Below are 26,707 nucleotides of genomic sequence, written 5' to 3' on the forward strand. Positions count from 1 at the left end.
AACTGTAATGATTTTATTTTGTTGCCCAAGTATTTTAAGTGACTTTATTGCATTTGATTCTTCCACTACCGTCATTCAGGTAAGCTCGCCTTAAATTGTAACTATGGGTACTTATCATCATTCAACATCGTTGCATGCTGCACTTATTTTATTGCACTGATGGTGAATTTATTAGAAGAGGGACATTTATCTGAGCAAATGGGATTTCTAAGGTTGTTTTTTTTTTTAAAAGAACACTAAACTGCCCAGAGGGACAGCATAAGCATTTACAGTTGAAATAAATGGTCAATGAAATCAAGGTATTGAATGAGCTTAATGAAACTGATGGAGGCTGTGTGCCAGATATCAATACCTATTCTTATTTGAAACAAAATCTTTGATAAAATGTATTATTTAACATTTTTACTTAACATGGGTGTTAAAGTTCACTGCTCACACAATGCAGTTCTCAAGTTATTTGCTTAAATGCAAATTCCAATGAGCTCTAAAAACTAATAGATGTGCTTTCTTCTTTAAAAAAAAATCCAAAAGTTTGTATATATGTATTTTTTTAAACTAATCTTATACATTAACATCCCATGTATCAATTTGTTCTCAAGCAGCTTAGGCGGGCAATGTAGAAAAACCAGGATATTTCAAGTTCCAGTGAAGCATTTCATATGGTTAGGTTTGAACAATCTTGTAATGTCATGTCATTTCACACCTTTTTCAAATTTGTGTTTCTTTGAATTATACTACAATTTACATTTATTTTGCTTTGGTGGTTCAGCAATTAGGGGGTCAAAAAATGTTGCTGTCCCCGATTTATGGCAAATCAAAATTACAGAAATATTTTTCTGTTAGACAGTGCTAGACTTTATATTCCTACAAAGTATACTTACATTAAAGCCACTTAAAATGAGGCTTTCACATCTTACCTTCTCTTTGAATAATTGAAAGATAGCATTTTAAAAATTGATATCATTTTTTAAAATTGCCCATTCTAAATTATATTTCCTATCACTGTATACTGAATTCTTTAATTTGCTATTGAACATTGATTTAATCTTAATAATGGTTTTGAATTTTTAAATCATTCAAGAAACTTTAATGTGCAATGATCTGATGTTACCTTTAAATTTAAATTTAATTTTATACAGTTTGTAAATTTTCGCTTGTCTTTTTGGTTTTTATTCTTTGCTTAATTTCCTTTCAGTAGTGCTTTTAAGTATTTACTAAAATAAATGAATAACAAAAAACAGCATCAACAAAAATGGCAGCAAAGCTAATGTCCACATACAAGTAAGAATAAACTAAGGGAGCAATTATTTTCTATCAATATTATATTACCCCAACAGTAATTTGTTAGAAAGTTCATGCTTTAGATGGTCATAAAATAAGATCACTACCCTTAGCTTCAGGGCTGTCAAACTCCCGGCTTGCAGGCTGGATGCATCACATGCTGGCCATGCCCATGCCTGGTTTAGCAAAGGAGAAAAAAGTCCCGATACATCATGTGACAACGTCATGATGATGTGAGTTTAACATCCATGCCTTAGATGCTAGTAAAACAAGATCATGGAAAGAGCCAGAATCAAAAATAAGTAGGGCGTCCTGTAGGCTTTCTGTTTCTTTTCCTTTTCTCCTTTTGAATTTCCCATTTTCTCTGATATTCTCTTCTTTCTCTGCATTTCTTTCTCTGAACTCTTCCTCTCAGGTAACAGTCTGATGAAGATACCAGAGTCTGAACTGTCATCTTCTAGATCAGTAGTTATGGGGTCCTTGGTGCTCTCTGAGCTTGCTTGTTTTCTTGAGGATGTTTCATTATCCAAACTAGGTAACATCATTTGTGTTCGAAGAGAACCAAGGACCCCTCATAGCAATTGTGAGCTACAAATATTCTCTTTTATTAGAACAGCAGTTTTTAACCATTGTGCCGTGGCACATTTGTATACCACAAAAGGTCGGTAGTGTACTGCATCAGCAAGCTAAAATAAATGTGAGGAAGTGCTATGCATAGTCAGAATCCCACCCCCGTGACATCATCAGGGGCAGACTTGGAGGTGGTATTCTGCTGTTTCACCCTGGTTCTGGTGAACTGCTACTGGTGGCAGTGGGCGGCTCCGCCCACCCACCCAGACATCATCAAAGATGCTTTGAACATGCGCAGAAGGTTCTCGCATGCTCCCAGTTCTGAACTGGTGGAGAAGATTAGAGCATTTCATGGCTGGGCAGACTGCCTCCATTTTTCCTCCTGAATCTCCAGGAATTCATGACCCAGAACCCTGCCTATGAAATGTGTGTGCTGTAAAATGAAAAAGATTGAAAAGTTTCTCCAAGATGATCTATCCCCAACCTGCTCTTTCAGAACTTCCATTGTCACACTCATTGCCACTGTAATTTAGTCTATGCCACTATGCTGGCATTTGACCATGAACCACCAGTGACCTCATTGCTTTAAAGCATGCTTTCTTAAGGAGTAACACCAAAGCATTGGCAGAAATATGACCACACAAAATTTAAATCCCGATAAATTAAGATCTTGATTAAGGCTGAAAGCAGGAGTCAATTGGGCTTACTTCAAAATGCTACCATGCAAACACTACTGAAAAGGTTTATTTCTGGTTGTCATTTGTCAGAATGTCTGTGTTGAACATACTCAAAAAATAGTCTCCTTTGCAGATCTTAGTTTAGGATAAGAATAGGTTTGCAGCTATAGAGATCAGCAGTAAAATAAGTTTCTCATTTCTCTTGTTTTTGTCCTTTCCTTATTAAGTCAGTTTTATGGCTGTTGCTTGTGGTGATGATGATGCCAACATCATGTTAAATGATGTGTCTCCATCACACACATGAGAACAATGGCCAGGGACCATTACCTTATGTGCTGTTTACTACCTCATGGATATGGGAACAAGACCAGGCAGGTTGCAGGTGATGGTCCAGATGGTGTAAACAACAGATGCTCTGCATTTCCTAGCTCATCAAGTGCCAAGCAACTAATTGGGCTAGGAAAGGTAAGAAAGCGGAAGCAAGAAAGGATTAAAAAAAAATAAGAAAAACGGGAGGAAAACAGAAAACAGAGTTGTGAGTGTATGAAAGAGAAGAAAGAAAATTTAAAACAGGAGAGTTATGAATGTAGGACAGGAGATAAGCAAGAGTTTGCCTCTGGGATTGAAAGGCAATATGCATCTAGATATAAAGTCAAAGGAGAGAAGACCTTAATTCAGTTCCCCTTATGAAGTTCTACAGTCCTTGAACAAGAGGAGAGGAAATGCGGCTTACACTTCCTTAGAGCTTTGGACATATAAGAGGTCTGAATGGTTTCCCCTGTCAAACAGACTCAGCAGAGGAAAAGGCTAATTTAGGGAACCTTTTATTTTCCCATCAGCTAATATCATCAGATGAATGTCATAATCCCTTATTTATAATTTATATCTGCAAAACATTCTCAGAGCACACACACACACACACCGAGAAAACCCTACAGTTAAGAAGTTCACTGTGTTTTATTCCTCTGAAATGCACACACCCTCACCCAGGAATCCACACTAAGTTCACCACATTTTGTGACTCGACATATTATGCATATTTAACTTCTTGGATTAATTACAGTAATGTATTTTTTTGTATTGTTCAAACCCAAATGATAGATTACTTCCATAAGCAGTGAGAACATGTTATATGACTATAGAAGACTCCCTGGTTTCTTCTCTAGTTTTTAGGAGGGCCATGATCTAACACAGTGATGGCTAACTTTTTTGTAATCATGCCCCACCCCCACGCATGCATATGCCCCTCCACCCTGTGCATATGCATGTGATGCCCCACTTCCCATTTTGAGCCTTGTAGGCCTCCTTACAGCCTCATGAAAGCAAAAATGGGCCACAGGGGGGGGCACACCACAACCTCATGCCCCATTTTGGGCCTAGTAGGCCCCCAGGAGTAAAAATGGAGTGTGGGGGAAACACCACCCTCACACTCCCATGCATGTGTGGCAGTGACCAAAAATCAGCTGACTGGCAGAAGATGTGTGTACATGTACAGTGGAGCTGAGCTGGGGTGATGGCTTATGTGCCCGCAGAGAGGGCTCTCTGTGCCAACTGTGGCATACATGCCACAGGTTCGCCATCACTGATCTAACATTTAAATGGATCCATATACATAGAATTCTTGAAAATCCTAAAATAAGCTCTGATTCTGTCTGAATTCAGCAGCAACTGTGTATAACTATATATATAAAATCTACTGACAAACTTTAAGTACCTCATTCATGACCTATAAGGGTTGCACAAGATAATAGAAAACCTTTGGTCAGCATTTTCTAAAGGCTGATGGAGGCAATTCCATTTGTCTGACATATTGCACATTTAGTCTTTCTATTACCAAACAGTCTTGATTTCTGTATTAAACTAATTTTTACAGTTTATACATGTGGTTTGTTGACACAATAATGCTACATCACGAAAACTACTACATGTATATATAAAAAAGCTTTTAGAATATCAACCAAAGCTTTATTGAATCTGTAGTATAATTTTTAAAAGCTTAACTACTGCTGAGAACCAGTTCTTCTAAAGAAGAAATAACATTTTCTTTCCCAAAATTCACAGATGTTGCATATTTTCCAAATGAATAGTTGCACTTTACAGTTTCCAAAATATTAGTCAAATACCTGATAGGTGCATTTATCATCTTTTTTTTTTTCAAAAAAAATCATGATTGGGATAAAGGCTTTTCATGGTAATGCATCATAAGGTTTTCATTAACTCTGAGAATAGAATAGCAAAGGCTGAAGAACAGATATAGTACATTGTAGCAAGTAAGTCTACTGCTTTTTGGTAGTTTATGTAATCTTAGCCAATGTTGTGTCCTTCATAAATGCTGATATTCCAATGCTCTCACATTCAGCTTCGAGCAAGGTACCACAAGAATGGAAAATGCTGAATTAATCTTCAGATAAACTTTTAAGATGTCTTTAAAGATAAAGCACTAACTCCTGTACACATTTATTCTACCTTATGCCAAAGAATAATTTGGGGCTCCAACTTGAGCCGGGGTTATGTAAGAATAAATAAAAAGGAAAATCCAGCTAGCTGTGAGGAAAGGAGAATTATTTAAGCAAAGAGGTTTGTCTATGGGGGTAGCTGAATAGAAATGGGGTTTTGTAAGGGAGCTTGTCTTGGGTATGGAAGTATATATGTGCTGATGCTAGATGACACTGGAGGTGTGTGTGTGTGTGTCTGTCTGTGTGTGTGTGTATGTGTTGACCCCAGAGAAGGAATTGATTAAATCAAATGACGTGGATTGGTTAATCTTCGTTTGAACTGTGAGCATTATAATTATGTATACATTGTGTTAATTTAGTTTTGGGTTAATTTGAAATAAGTGTTTAATTAATTCTTATGTTTTCAGTGAGTTTAAAGGATTTTGAAGACTGTTAACATTTTTTGGGAAAACTGGGTTCGTTAACACATGATTCCCTCTACAATATTTCTAACACAGTTATAAAATTTATAAATTCTTCCCAGACATATAACAACGATGACAGTGAATTGGTATCTGATATTGATATTTAAAGATATTTAGCGTTGAAAGATAAGCATTGTAGTATTTGCATAGCAGATACAAGTGCACAATATTTGTTACAAAGGAGAAGGTAGTTGTAGAAAGTGATTAATACTTCTACCTTAATCCTTAATTATTAGAATGAATTTGTTCACATCTTTTCTTTCCATGGACGGTATTGCTATTTCAAGGGGCACCAGCAGCAAGTTACAATTCAGATATTTTAGGTTCAATTTCAAGTTACCATTAGATAAATTTAAAGTCTAATTTAAACTAGACTTTAAACTTAAGTTTTCAACATTATTTGTTACTTCTCCAGACCCTCCTGTCCACTCCCTCTATGGATTGAGTAGCAAGCCCACACCACAGATAGAAAAGTTGCCTGCCCTGCTTCTCCTAATGAAGCAACCAACGTATTTCTTTTAATAAAAGGAAGCTGGCAAGAGGAGAAGGCAGTGACCTAATTTCTTATACCAGGTCTCCATACAAAAGATTTAGTTTCTTCAGTAATGATAGATATTTTAAGGGATATCAGAAGGACAGACTACAATAGCAATGCTAGAGATAAAATCCAACTGCACAGATTTAGGAATGGAATGAAACCATCTCTATCTACCTTACATTAAAATCCCAACAGAACCTTTTGGGCAAGATAACAAATGGGGGTAACATCATGTCTTTCAAGATCCAAATGCTCAACAAAAATCTGGAGAAGAAATAGGGTTATTAGGGCAGCCTGCTAATCTTAGAGTGTGAGCTGAGGTGGAATAAAGTTGACTGAGATTGTTGATTCATACAGTATTTTGATAGCATCCATATTTACAATGTTCTCCATAAATACAATCCATATAGCTTGAAGATAATATAAAATTTAATACTGAGAAATCAGTCCTTTTTATGCTTTGTTCTCAAAACAAAACCATTCGTGTGTAAGGAGACAATGGCATTTGGGCCCACTTTTTTTCCATCAACAGTGTCAGTATTTATATATAGGAAAATGTTGTCAACAGCGCTCCTTAGCTCCCTTGAAGTTTTTGCCATAATTTGGGGAGTTAGAAAATCAAAACTTTTAGTGGCCTAAAGGCAACTCAGGATGGAATAAAAATATTAAAAACCAATAAAACATTGAAGCAATAAATACTCATAATAATAGTAATAATTTACATTTAAAAAGATGGGAGGAAGAAAGCAGGATCCATATGGTGGGAGTTGGGGTCTTGTCTTAACCTGTTCTGCTGTCTTCAGTGTGAGGCACTCTGTTGGGATGCCAGGCCAACTGGGAAAGCCAGTCTTCAGGCCCTTATGGAAGGTCAGAAGGAGGGGTGTGGATCTCACCTCAGGTTATGATATTCCAAAGGGCAGGAATCATGCCAGAGAAGATTCTTCTCCTGGACAACACCAGCTGAACTCCCTCAATGAATGGAGTCCATGGCATGCCCCATCTGCCAGCAGGGGATTAGCAGGTCAATTTCATTGGGGAGAGACAGTTCCTCATATAGCCTATACTAATACTGTACTATTTTTGGTAGTATTACTATTTTATTCTAATAGTATTAAAATACAAAATTATTCATAATTGAATCTATGAGTGAGTCATACCGCTTGGAGTGGTTTTGTCAAAAAATTTTATGGGAAATTGCAATGGACACCTGCAAAAGTGTCTTAAGATGCGTAATTCTTAGTCAAAAAGACCTGGAACGATAATAGGGGCATGCCATGCTATTAAAGTTATTTTTTAAAATGGAGATGGCAGATAGTCATTTTCCTCCCCAGAGCCCAAATGATTTATTCCATCTCAAAATATCTGTTATAATTCTCGAGTGCTTCAATTATGTATCTGTCGTAAACTGCTCAATATGAGAGAATGAATGAACTTATCCCTTCGATAGTGCCATTGCTGTAGTTTTAGTGGCCTGGCTAGTTTTCTTGACATGTATGCCAACAGCCCTATACTTGGGAATTGTGTAACCTTGAAAGATTCAAGTTCAAAACTGAAGAATGTTCAAACCAAAATTAGAAGTAAAAATGGATCAAAAGTATACAGAAATTTTATTTGGAGGTTAGACATATCAAAACATGGAAAGAATATTTTTCAATCCTTTTCAAGCTAATACCAACATTCCACATTCTGAAATTAATGTTCACATTTTAGGGGCTAATAATTATTCAACAAGATTGCTAAGACATTAATTAAATTGAGGATTAATAAAATGCATCTAAATTAACATAATAATCTAGAAACAGGACATAAAATAGACTACTTTCAGAAGAAAATTTTGGCAATGTAAGACTTAATTGTCAGGGGCTAACATTTGTATTCAAACTGCACTGCTGTTTAACTATCAATAGTTGAGAATCTCTCCTTATGATCCTTTTAGTGAATTAATTTGGCTATAATCTTGAGGCTGGATGAGAGCTGTACTTTAGCAACCACTTGATAAAAATCTACTCCTGACTGGAGAACACAAAATTGGAAAAACCCAGTTACAATTGGTTTCATGCCTGGATAACTGCCAATGTTCAAACAATGACTATTCTACTCCATTTTCTTCTACATTGAGATAGTATGGCTGTTTCTAATTTTATTCCAAGTAGAGATATGTGGATGAGTATAAATCTACTCTGTATCAACATCCTGCAAATTTAAGAGAGGAAATTTATCCCTTTCTCCAATAAATCACATTTTATAGATCACCATTTTTAATATGCACTTAATCCTCCACTTTCTATTTCTACCCATATTTAGACTTTTCTTTTTGGCATTCAACGTTCCTCAATAGACGGACATCTCACCCTATTAGAGAAGATTTAGTAAGATGTGAGTACTTGGCGTGAAAAAGGTCTTTGAATTGCAATTCATTTCAAACTGAATATGAGGCAAAAGGCAGTGTTGTTGCAAAAAGAGTAAATACAATTTTAGGCTGCAACAGCAGTATACTTTCTAAAACACAGGACACACTTGTTCAAGTTTATACTACGCCATTTCACTGAAAATAAGACCTCCACAGATAATAAGCCCAATCAGGCTTTTGAGTGCATGCACTAAAATAAGCCATCCCCCCAAAATAAGCCCTTCCCAAAAATATTGCAACACAGCAGCAGCCATGAAGTGACTACACTCGCTGCCTCCTGTACCTTAAAAATAATAAGGCCTCCCCAAAAATAAGGCCAAGTGCTTATTTCAGGGGTCAAAAAATAAGATACTGTCTTATTTTTGGGGAAACACGATATTTTGTTAGCACCTACTATTTTGTTAGCACCTACTTCAAGTAATGTGTCCAGTTCTGGGCATCAAAGTTGTGAAGTAGTTAGAATATATTTGAAGGAAGGCACAGAATTTAATCAATGCTAGAAACAGAATTCTGTGAAGAGAGATTATATATACTACGTATGTCAGGGGTGGGTTGCTGCTGGTGTTACCGCCGGTTCACTTCACACATGTGTCATCCACATGTTACTTGTGCATGCGTAGTTGCCTATTCATTGTTCTGTGCATGTGCAGAACATTACAAAATGACCCCCCCCCACAAAAAAACCCCCATGCTGGCAACAGCATGGGCCACCAGGAAACTGGTTTGGGGGCATGACCAGCCTGCCGTCCCTATCAGTTTGGCGGCCCACTGGTGTGACTTCCAGTTCACCTGAAACCTGTAGCAGCCCATCTCTGATGTATGTATGTATGTATGTATGTATGTATGTATGTATGTATGTACACACATGTGTAGTATTTTATTACTAGATCTTTTTTTTATACTTGATTAAACAGCATCAAAATTTTCTTCAAGAGATGCATTTAGGGATTTTTCTCTCTCTGCAATCTATGCCTAATTCAATCTAGTTTAGAAAATAATTTTTATTTTGTTGGTTTTCTTACTTTATCAAATTTTGTCTCATTCAAGAATTGTCCTGCTGATAGACAGAATCCCGACCAGCCTAATTACTGTTCAACATTGTTGGGTTACAGTGACGTGCGGTCAGCTTTAGCCCTGGTGAGGCACTTTTTAGACTTGTGGACTTCAACTCCCAGAATTCCACAACCAGGCATGCTCAGTTCCAATTTAAAGCGACAGCATTTCCCCCCCTTGCAAAATAGGTTTTCCCATTCTTTTTCTTCTCCCTCCCCTCCTTCCTACCTCTCTCCCTCCCTCCCCCCTCTCTCAAACACACACATCGAGAACTTCGGTCCCCCTCTCATTCACTCACTCTCAAACACAAACACAGAAGTTGGATTGGATATATTTTCCAAAGGCTTGAAAGCAGCTCCTCTGCCATACTCCCCCTTCCCCTGCTGCCTTCCGATCAAACTTTTTGAATTCCTCCCCCCTCGCACCTTTTCCAGCTGTTTCAGAGATTATTTCAACTCTGCTTCTCCCTGCCCTGCCCTGCCCTTTCCTCTTGAAAAGCCAGAGCTCTGTCAGACTGAGCTAGTTGCTTCCAGAGAACTCTAAAAAGCCTCTAAAAATGCCCTCTACAGGAGGCGAGAGAATACATGCCTCATTTGCATAAGGAATTCTTTGCTTGTTAACCCTTGCTTAACTCTTAAAAGGTGAAAAATTCCTTATGCAAAAGAGGCCCCTAGTTCTCTGGCCTCCTCCTAGTTAATACTGAGAGCAGACATCAAGCCACTATGACTTGAAATCTGGTAGCAACTACCCTGGCTTTAATTATTTTAAGAAAATTATTTAAAATCATTTCCTTTCTCTGAGGAGACTGGTGAGGCCCCGCCTCCCTTGCTTCTAGTGACTGCACGTTTCTGTTGGGTTAGAATGATTTTTTTTTCAGTATATGAACAATAACTGACGCTTATACTATAACTATATTGTAACACATATTTCTGTTTCTGAAAAGTCTACAAATTATTTTATATTATTTATTATTCCCAACATAGCATAATGTTTAAAAAAATTATGAAAAGTTTCTCAACTTTGTTTATCTGCCTATCCATCATCAGGACATCTATCATAAATGAAGCCTCAAATCCTCTGATATATCAATCTGATGTGCCCAACTGAATTGAAATCTGAATTAAAGGCTTGATTTTGTTAAGATAACAAATTGATTCTTTGTGCATATATAAAATACTATTTTGTCTGAAGTGGTTTTCAACTTGAATTGGTTCAGTTTATACATTCACATCACATTTCAAATATACATTTTTGAGGGGGGTTATTTGGTATACTTTAAAAATTATTTTTGATATGCATCTAGAATCATCTATCGGTGTGAGAGGTGGCATATAAATTTAATAAATAAAATGTTTTGTATGTTGAGTTGAACATTTGACCTGAAATTTAAACCCTATTGATTCAAACCTGGCTGCTGTCCAATATCAATGGACATGAGATAAAACATATTTTCACAAAATACTTAATGAAAGCCTACGTTATCTAAAAATTCCTTTCTGATAAGTTTAATCATAAGGAACTATCATTTAGTAATTGTTTTTTGAAAGAACTAATTAGAATGATTATTTTTGCAGATCTTACTGCTTTTCAGATATGTAAAACTAGATTCAATGGCACTGTCTCTATTCTGCAACTTGAAATTGAAGGATAATTACCACTTCATTCTCTTTGAAAAGCCTCCTCTAATTGCTCCAACGTCAGTTTTACTCACTGAAGTAAGATAGAAGTTTTAATTACTGGTTTGCTTATCACCATTATTTATTCTGAAATTGTCTTATAATATTTGCAAGGAATTCCTCGCTTTGGTCTTTTAACACTGTAGGACCTTGCGTAAAAATCTATTCAAGAGCAGTTAGAGATATTTGGTCAGGTCTGAGACAGAAGGACAATTTCAGCTGATAGATTCCCTATTCTTGCAAGGCACAAAATTTGTATGCATATCTTTATAAACAAAATTCAAACAACTAATTATAGCAAGAAACAATAATTTACATATATCAAGAGTGAGAGCATTGTATGGAATAAAGACTGAGTGTTTGCATATATTATGCTGAATTTTATCATGAAATAGGAAGTGATAGTTTCATTAGCTACATCTATCTATATTTCCAGTAAAAAAAAACTCAGAGAAAATAAATGGATGTAAGAAAGTCCACATAGAAAATATTAATGACAGTAATATCCAATTTGAATAACTTATCCTGAATTTTAATTGGTGTGGCTAATACATCATGAAGTGACAAATAATACTCATAGAATTTTAAAAACCGTGGAATTGTGAATGTTTCTATTGCTTTTTTCTTTGTTCAATTTGTAATCAGAGAAAGTGATTATAATATATCAAGAAAAGTAAGCTAGTTGTTAAGGTGGATAATGTAAGAGACAATATGATGAAGGTAACTTCATTAAGCATGGGGAATTTGTAATATTCCTATCTTTCAGAGGGATTTACTACTACTATGGACTGTTGAATACTGAAGAAATCACTTGGTACTTCAATATTGTTTCCTTTTAATTTACAACTACTATTAGTATTAGTAATTGTAGTTATAGTAGTGATGCGATGTTGGAATTCTGTGTTTCATCTGTACTGGTAATACATCCAGATAACATTGTTAAAAAAATAACATTTGTAGAGATCTGTTGGAATGTCCTAGACCTTCACAATCAAGAAATGTAAATAATAACCTCTTCTATGCCACCCTTAGCAGCCTACTTAAAAGTATTTTGCCTGTAATTTAGTAGATATTACAACTATTGACACTGCTGTCCCATATCCTTTTAACACCCCTCTAACTTGGTGGTCATTGTCAACATCTGATAGAAGTGACTTTGATGGCTTATCTACAAAAAGTGGAGAGACACAGCAAGAGGGAAGGGAAGAGAAGAGAAAGGAGGGAGAGGGGAAGAAAGGAAGAAAGGAAGGGTATTCATTTCCAACAGTCCTGAATGTCCAGTATTTAGTTTGCATTGATTTATTTGGCTCATTCCACTGTAAACATAATGTTTGATTCACATTCATTGAGATAGGTTCATTAAGATAAGTTCTATTTATATAGGAAGATAAGATTGTACACTTTATATTTTCATTTTTCCAGGACTTTATATATTCCAGATGGACTGAGCTAATCATTGAAATGTCACTATCCAACATAGAATTAAATCTACTAAAATCAATGGACTTGAGCACATAAATTCTCAATGAGATTTTGGCCAAAGAGTAAATAATATGTCCTTGGTAAAATAACCCCATCAGATTCAAAAGCAGCATTTTCCTAATCAGCACAATATGCTTTCTCGGCAAAACACCGTGGGCCAATTTAAATAGTGTTGGAGGAAAAAAAGAACTCGGTATGTTAGTTTAAATCCATTGACAACAACTACAAGGAGGAATCTTACTTTATAAAATGACTCTGTATTTTGGGAAGGACAAATAGTAATAAAATAAAATAAATGATCTTCACCATGACTTTCAAATGTTCTGTTTATGCCCTATCTCTCTTTGGCATCCACATTAACAGCAGGAAACAATTAAGCACCCTGCTCCAATTTCATTATTCCTTGTAAATAAGATTATGGGAAAACAGTTGATTGAGGACTGTTAATCCTCAAGGGCTCTGGATTGGCATATATGTCAGCACAATGGAAAAGAGAGTTGGGAACTTTTGGAATTGGCAGAACATCTGGGCAGAATTAGATGAGCTCTTTACAGCAGGCATGGGATGGAATCATGTTTTGTTTTCATCATTCATTGTTTTTCATTTACATTAAGTCAAACTTCTCCAATCTGATGCCCTTCAGTTCATTTGGGGTTACAACTCCCAGAATGGACATTGCCTATGCTGACTAAAGAACTCTCAAATTAGCATTTCTGCAAGGTGTCTGGTTGGAGAAGATTAAATTAGCAGTTATTTATAATACATTCAAATTGTGTTTTGCGTTGTGTTCTTAATCTGTCTTTTCATTTCCTGAATTGATGTGGAATGAACATTACTCACAGATTGAGGGAATGATATTATTTGGACACTATTTTATGAAAAGAGTCAAACATTTCGAGCACAAATATGTTAACAATATGTGAGAAGGACACTTGTAACTCTACCATTCATAGTGCAGCCTGAAAATAAATTATGCCACTCAAACACTCTTTGGATTTAAATAATGCATTCACCAATTTATTTTGGGAATGTAATATTTAACTTCCTGTGTTAATTTTTTATAGTTTTGCTTTTGCTTAATAATAATAATACAGTGTATGTTGGGATGCTGAATTTTTGATCAGATAAAAATAATTTTGACACTGAAGTGATCTTGCTATTTGAAAAGAGTGAACTTTCTATTTGAATTCATACAAAATATTTTTCATTGGTCAAAATGAACATAAAATGTTTCATCTGCTGTGTAGAAATTAGGATAGAGAGATTTCTAGATAGGAAAATTTTGCACATTGTTCAAACTTTCTGCAATAATCTTTCACTAAATCAGAGATTGCCTTCTCCAACCAGAGTGCTCTCTCTCTCTCTCTCCCTCCCTCTGTGTGTGTGTGTGTGTTTTTCATGGTTACAGACTCCTGATAGTCAGCCCTCTACATTTAAGTACTCATGTTGCTATTAGTGTAATCATTTGTATATTTCAATGAACCAAATTTCAACCAACGACCCATTTTTATGAAATGTACTGGACACACAAGGAATCAGGAACTGAGTGGTAAATCAGTCTCCAGTCAGCTTCTGACTGCTGAGAAAAGCTCTGATAGACTGAGCAACATTTCTAGTTTCCCATGGTTACGGTCAAACAAGTAATTGCCAGAGTTGTGTCACACATTTACTTATGCATTCCTCATAAGAAATTTCAAATGATAATCTTATTTTTAAATATCAGGAAGCGAAATAACACTTGCTTCTATTTCCAGAAAACATAGGTTTTTTTTAAAAAAAAAATATGATTGTGTAAAACAGTCCATAAAATCTCTTTATTGCTGTCAGTTTGTTAGTCCTATAGTGCATTCAGCTTGAATGAGATGTTTTGTCACAAGCAGCTATAGAAAAGACATTTCTACAAAAAAAAAAAAAAAAAAAAGGTCTGAGAGAAAAGCACTAAATTGGAAGAGAAAGTACGTGTACACACTTCCATGGTAATAGTTGCAATAGAGATCTGGCATTCAAGGCGTGTCATGACACCAGCAGCCATACAAGGAAGCCGTATCATTTTGATATACAGGAAAAAGAAGAAAATACATGAAGACCATTTTTTATAAATAACAAGACAAACGAATCTTATTTTGGTTTTTTCAATATAAAAGGTTGGCAAGATTTCCATCCTCTACTATATGATGTAAAATTGTTAATTGTAGTAATAATACTCTACTGTACCACAGAATTAATAAAAGTTGTGATTAAACATGTTTAGTTTTACATTTTTATTTAATAAGAGAACTAAAGTATAATCACTTAGGGAATATATCTAGAGCATGGTCTCAGGAGTTCCTTCCAGCTCTTTAATAGCTGATTTATTCTGGGTCATGTGACTAGGAGGGAGGGCAGCATAAAAATGATGTAGTAAGCAACGTTCTAAACTACCCCCAAATTTCTGAGATTTTTATTCTCCAAAATCCCAAAGTAAATCCATCCATTTCAATCTTTTAAAAAACTAATCTTTCCATTCTGCATTTAGTCTTGTTCTTTTCTGATGCTGAAGAGTTACTTTGTAGTCCAGGGGTCTCCAAACTTGGCAATTTTAAGACCTGTGGACTTCAATTCCCAGAATTCCTCAGCCAGCATGGCATACCCCAAATATGGTTCCAGCATGGCTGGATGAATTCTTCCTCTTCCACACTTAGTAACTACAGCTGAGCCTCTTCTCTGGCCTGTGCCACCAGCTGGTCATCCCTGTTGCAGCTGTACCTCTCCTCCAGTCTGCGTGGCCAGCCCTTTATCTGAACACTCCTTCTCAGATTCTCCCAATGACTTCAACTCGACCATCCAATTCCACCACAGAGCCTTTCATGTCTCCATGGCACTCCCCTTAGTTCCTCTCAGATATCCCTGGAATCATATATTTTTCTTTTTCTTTAAAAAAAACATTTTTATTTTTAAACAAACACAAACAGACAAAACAAAAAACATAAAACCATCTTCTGTTTCAAATTACAGAAAGTGTGTCAGTTGGTTACAAGTTTCCTGTGCATCCCTTCCATAGTCATCACTTACAATCCATATCAAATCACATATTTTTAAATCAAGTATATTTATATACATTAATATTATTGTACAATTATTCTTGTATTTGCACTAATAGCTTTCATTTCCATGTTTTTGTCTAACTACAAATAAAATATATCCCATATCCTATAACATTATTTATCTATTTAATCTCTGATTTCAGATGTCAATTTACTCATCTCAATCACATACAAAGCTTTGTGTTTTCTTACAATAGTCCTCTCTTACAATTTAAACAGATTCTCATATCATCAATCCAAAATATATATAAAAGATTCTTATAATTGTTAAACCTTCATTTGACTATAATTCTTTTTGCATCCTTTTATGTAAATTAAAGTAAAACTATATCATGACATTCCATTATATCCTCCTGAAATCATCCAATAACATTACATCTTTATAACATGTTCTAAATAGAAGTTAGTTGTATTCAATAGCAAAACTTTTAAACCACCTCTCATAGTGTCCATTTACAGTTTATATAAAATTTCATATTATCAAACTAATATATATATATATATATATATATATATATATATATATATATATATATATATATATATGCATAATTATCAGTAGTAATCATTTATTTAACTATAACCATTATCACTCCATTTTATACATAATACTCTAAGTTAAACTAAGTTTAACTTAATTTTTATTATAAACTTTCATTACATCAACCTGTATCTGTCCAGTAGTGGTGCAGTCTTATGTCTTTTGCCATTTGTAGCCTTAATATTCTGGTTACTTTCTTAAATCTTGTATGGACTTCTCTTCGCATCTTGTTGCTTATTTTGCATTTTATGAAGACTCGAAACTTTCCATCTGCTCCTTCCATCAGCTTATCTTTGGTTATCACTGATGCTTCTGTCAAGATTTCTCTCCTTACTTCCATTAATTTTTCCTCTCTTTTTCTATATTTTGCAATCTGGGGTAAAGTTCCAGTCCCTCCATCTCCTTTTCCATGGTCCACTCTTTCCATTTCCAACCACACTCGATTTACTGTCAGTATCAACAATTTTCTTGTTTCTTTGCTCATTTTTTTCTTCAATTTTTAGAACTCTGTCCTCCACATTCTTCATTTGATAAACATCCTCAGTTTTTCCATCAAATTTTACTGTTTTGCATTCTATATTTTCCATTCTTTTCTCAATTTTCTCTGTTACTACTAGTAATTTTTGGATTTCAAACATAATCATTTGCAATGTTAGGATTTCTTTTTCATGTTGCGCCATTCTTCCAACTTATAAATACTGCCACTATAGCATTCAAGGCTTTTTATTAGATTTCAAGCAAGTTCATTATAATCTTTCAAGTCAAGGCTTTATCTTCACTCCAGTCCATCTGCTGATAGCACTCCCGAGGAGCACCTGTATAAACAACCTGTGCCCTTTCTACTATCACTCTTAATAAACAAATTGAAAAGCCTTGAAGTGTAAATCAAATGATCAAAAAGAGGAAAAAAACAATATTTTCAAGCCTCCAGCCTCTCTAAGTGGCAGTGTTACTTCTTTTGCTCTGTTGTTACAGCCCTATTTTTATTCCTCTTTATATCCTCTTTATATTCCAAACATAAAAAAGGAAAAAAAAAGTTTTTAGATGGAAAGAAAAATAGTCCCATCAAGCGTTGTAAAAAATATGAGAAAGGAACTTTTAATCCATAAGTAGAGCAAAGAATAGAAAGTAGAAGAAAAAAAATAAGCCTTTCAGTTTAAAAAATAGGAAACAATTGCAAAGATTCCATCCATAAAAAGAAACATTAAAAAAGATAACACACTGAGTTTAACATGGCTTAATATCACCACTTACTTTCCTCTGTCTTCAATTTTGATTTAACTTTGATTTTTTTGTGGTAGTCTCTTTTCTAATAATAAAATTGCCTCACCAATTTGGCACATTTTCTCTTTCCGCTTTCCTTCCGTTCCGGAGCTGTCCCAATTTCAGCAGCTTTAGGGGCTGCATTTCTGTCATCAGAAAAAAGAGTTTCTCCTGGATCAATCAGGACTTTGCGATGTCCCTGAGATCAGCAGGACGTGCCCTTCTCTATCACCATCTCTGCGGGACGGTTTAGGTCCAAAAAGACTGTCCAGTGGCAGAAATATTGACTGCGATCTCGGAGCTCCAAGATCGCATCTTGTGTTGTCGCAATGTCAGATCCTCCTTCGACTGGAATCATATCTTTTTCATCATCCAAGCCAATGCCTGAGTGAGCTATCACACGAAGTCAATGTTTTGGGCATTGACTACTGCGAGTCACTTAATCAAAAGTGCATAAGATTGTAATATTACATAATAATGAGAAAAAAATGAATATATAAATCCACATTCAAGACACCACCTAAATTTTCTAGGTGCAGAATTGAGCAGTCTTCCTATATAATTGACTTTGTAATTTAAAAAAAAAACAAGTTTTATAATCCAGACATATCCGTGCGTATTATTTTTTTCTTTCAAAGTTATATTAGCAGCGAATAAATTAAACAAACAGGTTGCCAAACAAGAGCATCTGTAAGCATGATGAAATTCAAATTCTTTTCTTAGAATGCTAAGTTCATACAGTATTGCACAATTGTACATCCACAGCAGAAAGCACATTGACATTCTAATTACAATCTAGGCAAATGTAATATTATTGTCATATTTTATACAGCATGGCTAAATTTAAATTCAGTAAAGAAAGAAGTATTACCATTTGGTTTATTCTTCCATTTTAATTCAAAAGAGGAAGATTGCAAAGAGATTTTGTTGTTGACATTCAGTATTGTAGGAGAAAATGGCAGAACCTGAGAGTGGAATCAAAAAAGGAATCAGCGAAGAATCTCTACATAGCCATAAACAGATTAAATCCAACTCCTCTTGAATTCTTTTGATCCTTATCAAGTACCAAAGTAGTGCTTACCATTAGTTGAATAAATTCCTGTGCATAGGGATGAGTAGCAATACATCAGTTTAACAGAATCTCAAGTGTAGTCCTGCTCTTTTGTATCTGTTAGTATTGAAAGAATTCAAGATGTTTCCTTTTCTTTTCCCCTGAAATCTCTCTTTTTATGCTTCTATATTCTTTCTCTCACCTTGTTTGTTTATGAGAACTGGAGGAACTTAATACTTTTTCTACACTGGAAAATTTCCAGTGTAGAAATAATGTTCTAATAATGTTAATAGTTTATGCTCATTTTAGTTTCCCCTTCCTTCCTTTTACTATAATGTTCAGAAAACTGAAAACTTTCAAGAGTGTTCAAAAATAGAAAGTACAAGGATTGAATGGGTAATAATGCCTCCACCTTCATGTTTGTAGTTTAAATAGGGGCTTTGGAGAAATAGCATTTGAAATGCGTTATCTTACTACTATATTTATTTCTCCATACAATCAATACAATTTTCCACACATTTCAGCCAACAATAGACAAGCTTCATAAAGCTACCATGAAAGAACTTTGACTGTTAAATTAAGTTCTTTCCCCTTCTTTATCTGAGGCAGACAAATGTCCACAAAGATATTTGCATCGATTTGCGGTAGGGGTAGAAGTGGCAGAGTGCCAAGCCTGAGCTGCACATCAGATTGGGGTAAGGTGGTGAGTTCCACCTTTGCAATTGCCTTCTCCCTGGTTCATGAGTTGTGAGGCCTAACATTGTCATATTATAGCAAAAAGTTCTTCTGGTGCTACTGAATCTGTGTAAATATTGTTTCAAAGGTTTGACATCTGAATTGATCTTTTGTGGAGAAGTGGGGGGTACCTTGAAGTTAGTGTTCATTCCTGTTGAATGCCTGGACTCTCCTAAACCACTAGACCAAGCTGAGTGACTCTGAACAGCTACTGGTGCCAAATTAAAGAAAAGTAAATGTGAATAATATTATTTGTCACCTAAAAACTGGCAACCATAAGTTTTCCTGACAAAGCCTGGATTTTGATTCCTTTCCTCTACCCCCACCCCAACACATAACAAATGTGAAGTTTTATAAAATATCCCATACACTGATGCCCATTTCTGGGTGATAATGATGAGCCCAAATTTTGTTGGGGGACGAAATGCTGTGAAGAAATTTCTCATCTTCAATCATGACAATTACTGGCAGATTTCAACTCTTTAAGCTTTTATGTCTATTGTCTGCATGTAAGGAAGCTATCTTGCACAAACCTTCCATTAATGAAGAACAACAATAACGTGAACCACACATTCCTGTGAAATGCCAAGCTTGATTTCTTGGAGTGAACTGCTGATTGTTCTTAATCAGTTCATCAAGGTTTTTCCTGTGAAGCTCATTGGTTGCTGGCACAAGTTGCCCATTTGTTCTTGATCACATAAATCAGCTTTATCTTCTTAACTCTTTACACTTTATATTCTTTAAGTCATTGGCCTTTTTTTTGCCCAGTGATGTAAAGTATTCACATCACTAGAAGTATTCACATCACTGTGAATGTGATGTGATGTACACTGTGATGTAAAGTATTCACATCACTACAGTAATGACCATAGCAACCTGCATTCAGCAGTGAATTTCAAATGGAGGGACTTCTTTGATAATCAAAAAGTCTATCACAGCACATTACTTAAAGCTTGTAGATGAACATTTGCTGCAGAATTCTTTTTTTCATGAACAATAAAGACATAACCTTTTCTCAGAGTTATTTGCTGACAAAGGTACTAAAGAACACATCATAGATTCTATTCTATTCTATTCTATTCTATTCTATTCTATTCTATTCTATTCTATTCCATTCCATTCCATTCCATTCCATTCCATTCCAGCAACTGTGAGGATAATTTTCATTGAATTCCTATACAGGTAGCCTTTAAGTTACAATTCCACATAAAACAGCACTGAATGAGAAGACTTAAGGCCAGGTTACAAAGTTACAGTTCTCACAGTGTCCCCATGGCCATGTGATAATGAGCTGGACTCTCAGTGTCCAGTTGGTATTTAATTAATTTAATTTAATGAGCCACAGTCAGGTAACCATTTCTAACATTTCTTTACGTCTTCTCATAAGCAAAGTCAATGGGAAACTGGGAGAAAGTTCGAAGTTGTACCCACTTCTGCTGCTTCTTTACCTGCCCCTGCTCCATAGCATCTTTCCATACCTCACCATACTCCTTCATACTCCCATATTTCATACCTTTGAGCTCTGGAGTACCTGCCCACAGCACCCCCTAATCTGATGGCACCCACATGCCTACCAGCATTCTGCCTTTTCCTACTTAACAACCCATGTGGTCCTGGAGTTAAAACAGCAACCAGGACTATGGGATTTCATCACTAAGCAATGAAGGCACATGATGTCATGCTTCACAACCATATCACTTAGTGATGGAATTCTGGTCCCAATTGCCTTCGTTCCCTGAGATCTATCTGCACAAGTGAATATTGGTATACTTTAAAATCATCCAGAATCATCTATCAGTGAAAGGGTTGACATATAAATTTAATAAATAAAATGTTTTGTATGTTGAATTGAACATCTGACTTGAAATTTAAACCATATCCAACAATTTGTAATCTCACTGCTTACAGACTGTCTTCTTCTACATGGTGAGAACTGCTTTTAAAAGTGTTTTGGGAAAGGCCATTTTTTAAAATAACCCATGATATTTAATATGAGAAATATGGCCATTTGCAACGTGTCAGATGAAAAGAAATTGTGCCACTAGAAAACAGAATAAAAGAGGGTACAGGAATCTTTATAGAGCAGGATTGGAAGGATGGTTGGAGGCATCCCCCAAATCTTTGAGTTTTGCATTTTCTGCCATTTTGAGGTGAAGTTGATAGTGAAACAATAATGTATGCATAACATACCCTTAATACAATTTTAAGAACAAAGAATCTCTATCCCAATCCTGCAAGAAATTCTAATGCCATTCATCTGCGTGAGTGGTTTCATCTAATCTTCAATCTTATGCCCTATGCAATTAGTAAATGTGGTTGCCATGCATAGACAGTATGCCTGCTCCTACAATAGATGATAATACCCAAACAAGGAATATAAATACAATGGTAGGGGAGAATGACCAGATGTTGCAAGCATTTCTTAATATTCTGTTTAATTACAAGCTCTTTTCTCTCCCACTCACTTTTACTTTTTGTTCTTTATCAAGTGCAGTTTTTCCAGCTGAGAATTTCTAGTCAGCTAACATAGCGAAGACACAGTTTCCCATTGAGGATAATTATACATAGCAAGCAACATTTTGCTGTTCCAGTTCTCTTGCAATAGAAGATATAAGCCATGCATTACGATATTACGGATTCTCCAAGGCTATACAAATCACCTTAATTGCGTCTCTTATACTAGGCAGAGAAGATGAACTATATATCTTATTCCTCCTGGCAGATTGGCAGACCAACATTGCATATTCAGCAGTCATTGAGAGTGTGTACTCAAGTTGCACCTGCCATTTAAATATTTAAAACTATTCTAATTATTAATCAGATTTCAGGTCTAAGATGATAATAATAAATGATATTTTGATTGGGAGCTAAGTCCAGAGATAAAAACTTGTGCAGCCCAAATTATTCACTTTATTCTATGTATAAAATAGGGTAGTGTTATTTATCTCTCACCCTTTGGTGATTTAGCAATTGTATCTTCATTTCTTAAGTTATTTATACCCATTTTTAATTCTCAGGATTTTATTTTGTTGTATTGTGTATGCTACCAATCATTGAGTGATCATTGACTTTACTACCCCTTTACTACTTCTAGGAAGCAACAAGGACATATTACTACAAGAAAAGCTCTGGAGAGAGTACGAACAAAAGTTTAGTAGCCATATTGATATACCAAAATGCCTCTCCTAAAAATGGATTGGGAAGGCAATGTTTCTGGGCTGGGGGAGTTTGAAATCCTTGAGGTGCAAATTACTCCCAAAAGGGACTATATACCAACTATCATGTTAGGCATATAACACCTGAAAGTGCTTTTAATCTGAAAGACTAACTAGCACTTATCAAACCCATTGGGATTGCTTGATGTCCAAAGGCAAGACTAAAAAAAGGTAATAGGTAGAGGCAAGGTTTGGCTTTGTGATGGACGACCTTTTTTTTTTACTTTTAAAACAAGGCATCAAGGTTTTTACTGGCATATTAGTATCCATGTTTAGCATCTTGTCTGCACCATATTGCCTTTTTTATGAAATTCCACTTCTCCATTTGAAGAAGTGAACAGCATCATGTCAAGTCCAGCCCAAGGAGGAGAATGATGCTAACTATCAAGTAGCATGACTACCACTGAAGGAAACCTTGCAAATATTTGCACATCATTTGTATATCATGGGTTATACAAAGAGCTGTTAACAAATCCATTTCACAGAGCAGTTTCTGTTACCAAATGAAGTCTAGATTCATATCTCATGTTCCGCTTCTGAAAATAAATGTACTGATGGGAATAAACTTGCCCCAGTGATTAATGAAAAATGAAAAATGCTAATGTGAGCTTTCTTTATGCAAGATCAGATTCTGAAACTGGTGAATTAAATTAATCATTTGGCAAAGGAAACGAAACAAAGCAGAACAATGTCTTTACAAAACTGTCCTCTTCTGCTATCGCTAAGCGTTTAACAGTGTTCACTAAGCCATCCTTGGAAACTCAGTTATGTCAGCAATACTGAAATGTGCTGGTATAGGGTAGCTGTAGCAGCCTGTTTTCAGCAATGCAGAAAAAAGTCAGGCCAAATAACCTTGCAACAATTTTCATATTACACACAGCAAACAAAGTCCTTCAGAAATAAATGGGCCCTCCAGTGGGCCTCTCTACATTCAGCTGCTATAGTTTAACATAGAAATGTGGTCTGGCTCAGCAGTTCTAAAGCTCTTGCCCTTTTTTCAGAAATCAGCAAATAGTGGACAGCAAATACCAAAAGGAAGACAACCTTTCTCTCCTGAAAAGTAATCAAAAGGTGGAAGTGTATGCAAACTGAAGGATTTCATTTGTGAAAAGCAATATAAGAGATTTCTCAGGAGTCATAATTAAGGTGACCAGACATCCCGATTTCAGTGGGACAGTCACGCTTTATAACAATTTGTCCCGAGTCCCGGGCCGTTTTAAAAAAAGTCCCGATTTTCTGGCTTCATGTTGAAAGCCCAGTGGATTTGCTTACGAAATCCTAACCAGGGCAAGACAAAAGACACCCTGTCTAACCTATCTCTCTGTCTCAGTACTTTCACTGAAGATATTAAAACTTTAAAGCAAGAAAACAGACCCCCCCCGCGCCCTTTTTACCTCATTTTATAAGAAAAAATGACCAAGTACTATAGAGCTCCAGGAAATGCTTGGCTAGAGGGGCTGCGAGTGTTACTTCCTGGATTTTCCAGAGGGGAGGGGCACGGAGGTTGGAGGTTGGCTCGTGTGGAAGAAAAAATGGTGGCAAAAGTTTCTTTGAAAAATATTTCCCTGACTAATTTCACCATTTTAATTTGATCAATTCTTTGTATTAACATCTACATCATTCTGTATTGACTTGTGCCTGCTGATAAGTGAGTTGGGTTTTTTTCTTTTATTTTTTTAATGTATTTTAAAATAATATTTTATTTATTGTGCATAGGTTTTTTTTAAAATAGCTTTATTCTGTGTGGATTCTTTTTTAAAATTGTCTTAGACTATTTAAAAAAAGATTCTATCCAAAATACAAAATACCAGCTGCAGTTATTCACTTAAGAACTGTGGCAAGAAAGGTGGTATAGTGACCAAAGTTACAATGGCATTGAAAAAAGTGACTGATGACCATTTTTCACACTTAGCAACCATTTTCACACTTAGCGACCATTGCAGCATCCTCATGGTCACGTGATCAAAATTTTGATGTTTGGCAACAGATTCGTATTTATGATGGTTTCAGTGTCCTGGGGTCATTTTAATTGCCTTTTGACAAAGTCAAATGGGGAAACCAGATTCACTTATGTTACTAACTTATCAGCTGCAGTTATTCACTTAAGAACTGTGGCAAGAAAGGTGGTATAGTGACCAAAGTTACAATGGCATTGAAAAAAGTGACTGATGACCATTTTCACACTTAGCGACCGTTGCAGCATCCTCATGGTCACGTGATCAAAATGTTGATGTTTGGCAAGAATTACAATTTATATTTGTAAATTGTAGTTATGTTGAAATAAAAAAATTACAATACTATTTTTGCGTTATATGAAGATTTTTGTTGCTCCGTATAAAATTTTTAATCAAGCCCCCCCCCCCCCCCCGCCCCGGTCAAAGGTGTCCCTCTTTACCAATCTGAAAATCTGGTCATCTTAGTCATAATTTCTTGTGGTACCATAACCTACATGGTCATTTCATAGTCCAAAATATTTATACTTTCATGTTTTGGGAGGGGTGGCACTCTACATGGGGCTACTCCTAAAGACCATCTGGAAACTCCAACTGATCCAGAATGCAGTGGTGTGAGCAGTGATGGACATACACTGGTTTCCAGTTTGCTTCTGGTTTTGATCCAAGGGGCTGCTCTCTCCCATAGGGATGGACTTCAAAATTTTTAGCAATGGGTTCTCTGCCTGGTTGCTGGGTGGGCGTGGCCATGGTGGGCATCAGTGGTGGGTTTCAATTTATTTTACTACTGGTTCGCCTGTGTGTGCAATCCTTCTGTGCATGTGCAAAAGCTTCTGTGCATGCGCAGAAGTATCCAGGTGGGTGGGCGGAGCCTCCCACCACCACCACCACCACCAGGGGTGAACCAGCAGAAACCCACCTTTGATGGGTGTGGCCTCATTGGCCTCCTTCACCATGGCATGGGGGGGGGGTGGCATTGTCACCCTCTTCAGGCTCCAGTGGCTTTTTTTGAGCCTCTGGGAGGGCAAAAACAGCCAGACTCTGGAGACCTTCTAGAACTTCAAGGAGGCCCATTTTTTGCCCTCCCAAAGCCTCTGTACAGGCCCTGTACTTACCATATTTTTCAGAGTATAAGACACACCCTTTTCCCTCAAAAAAGGGGGGAAATCTAGGTGCATTTTATACATTGGATACAGCATTTTTGGCTTCCTGAAACCTTGCTGTCTTTGCAAAAATGGCCATGCATAGCGTTTAGGAGGCTTCCAAAGAGGCTGGGGAGGGCAAAAATGAGTGAAACATGGGCCATTTTTTTGTTTTTGCCCCCCTGCCCCCAGGACCACTCTATAAGCCTCCTAAAGGCTATGCATGCCCTTTTTTTTTTTGACAAAAAGGGGCCCATTTTTGGGAGGTCTGCAGAGTTCAAAAATGTTTTTTTTTAAATTTGCCTTTTCAAAATCTTGGTGCATCTTATACTCTGGTGCATCTTATACTCCAAAAAATATAGTACTTGGCATCCCAAACAGGCCACATGGAGACTCCTGGGAGGGCAGGGTGGGGTGGGAGGAGAGAGGCAGGGTGGGCAGGGCCAGTCAGGGGTGGGATTTGAGGGTTCTCCAAACTGGGCAGATTCTTAGCTAGAGGTTCTCCCAAACCTGTGCGAACTCACAGCGCCCCATCCCTGCCTACAAAGTCCTACATGGCATAGAGCTGGGTTTCTTGAGGAACTATCTGTCTCCCATAGTATCTGCATGACTGATCTAAGCTGGCAGGCTTGGCATGTTTCAGGATCCTTGATTAAACAAGACTTTGGAAATGTGCCTTCTCTATTACCATGCTTGTCCTGTGAAATAAAGTTTCCCCTGTGATTCAAATGGTTTCCACCCTACTAATATTTGAAAGGATGCTGAAGACTCATCTCTTCACTAAGGCCTGTGAGAGGATGACTGAAGTTCTTTTTCTTCTTTTTATTTGTTCCCATCTGGATTTGTTATTTCTGTCATCTCTGCCCTTTTCGATTTGTAATCTGCCCAGAGTTGCTGGAAGTCAGATGGAATATAAATTACATTAATCTGTACTTCCAGAAATATTGAGATATCCCTTTAATATGATTACTGCTGCTTTAGAAATAACTATACAAATGGATTTTGCATATTCATGGAAAATAGATTTTTAGCTTGGACAGTTAATAATGAAAACTTTATGCCCAGAGGTAAAATGCTTGCAAATGTAGGACTAGCAGCAGGGAATTGTAAGTATTGTC

This window comes from Thamnophis elegans, chromosome 3 (assembly GCF_009769535.1).
Source record: "Thamnophis elegans isolate rThaEle1 chromosome 3, rThaEle1.pri, whole genome shotgun sequence".
NCBI classification, from domain to species: domain Eukaryota; kingdom Metazoa; phylum Chordata; class Lepidosauria; order Squamata; family Colubridae; genus Thamnophis; species Thamnophis elegans.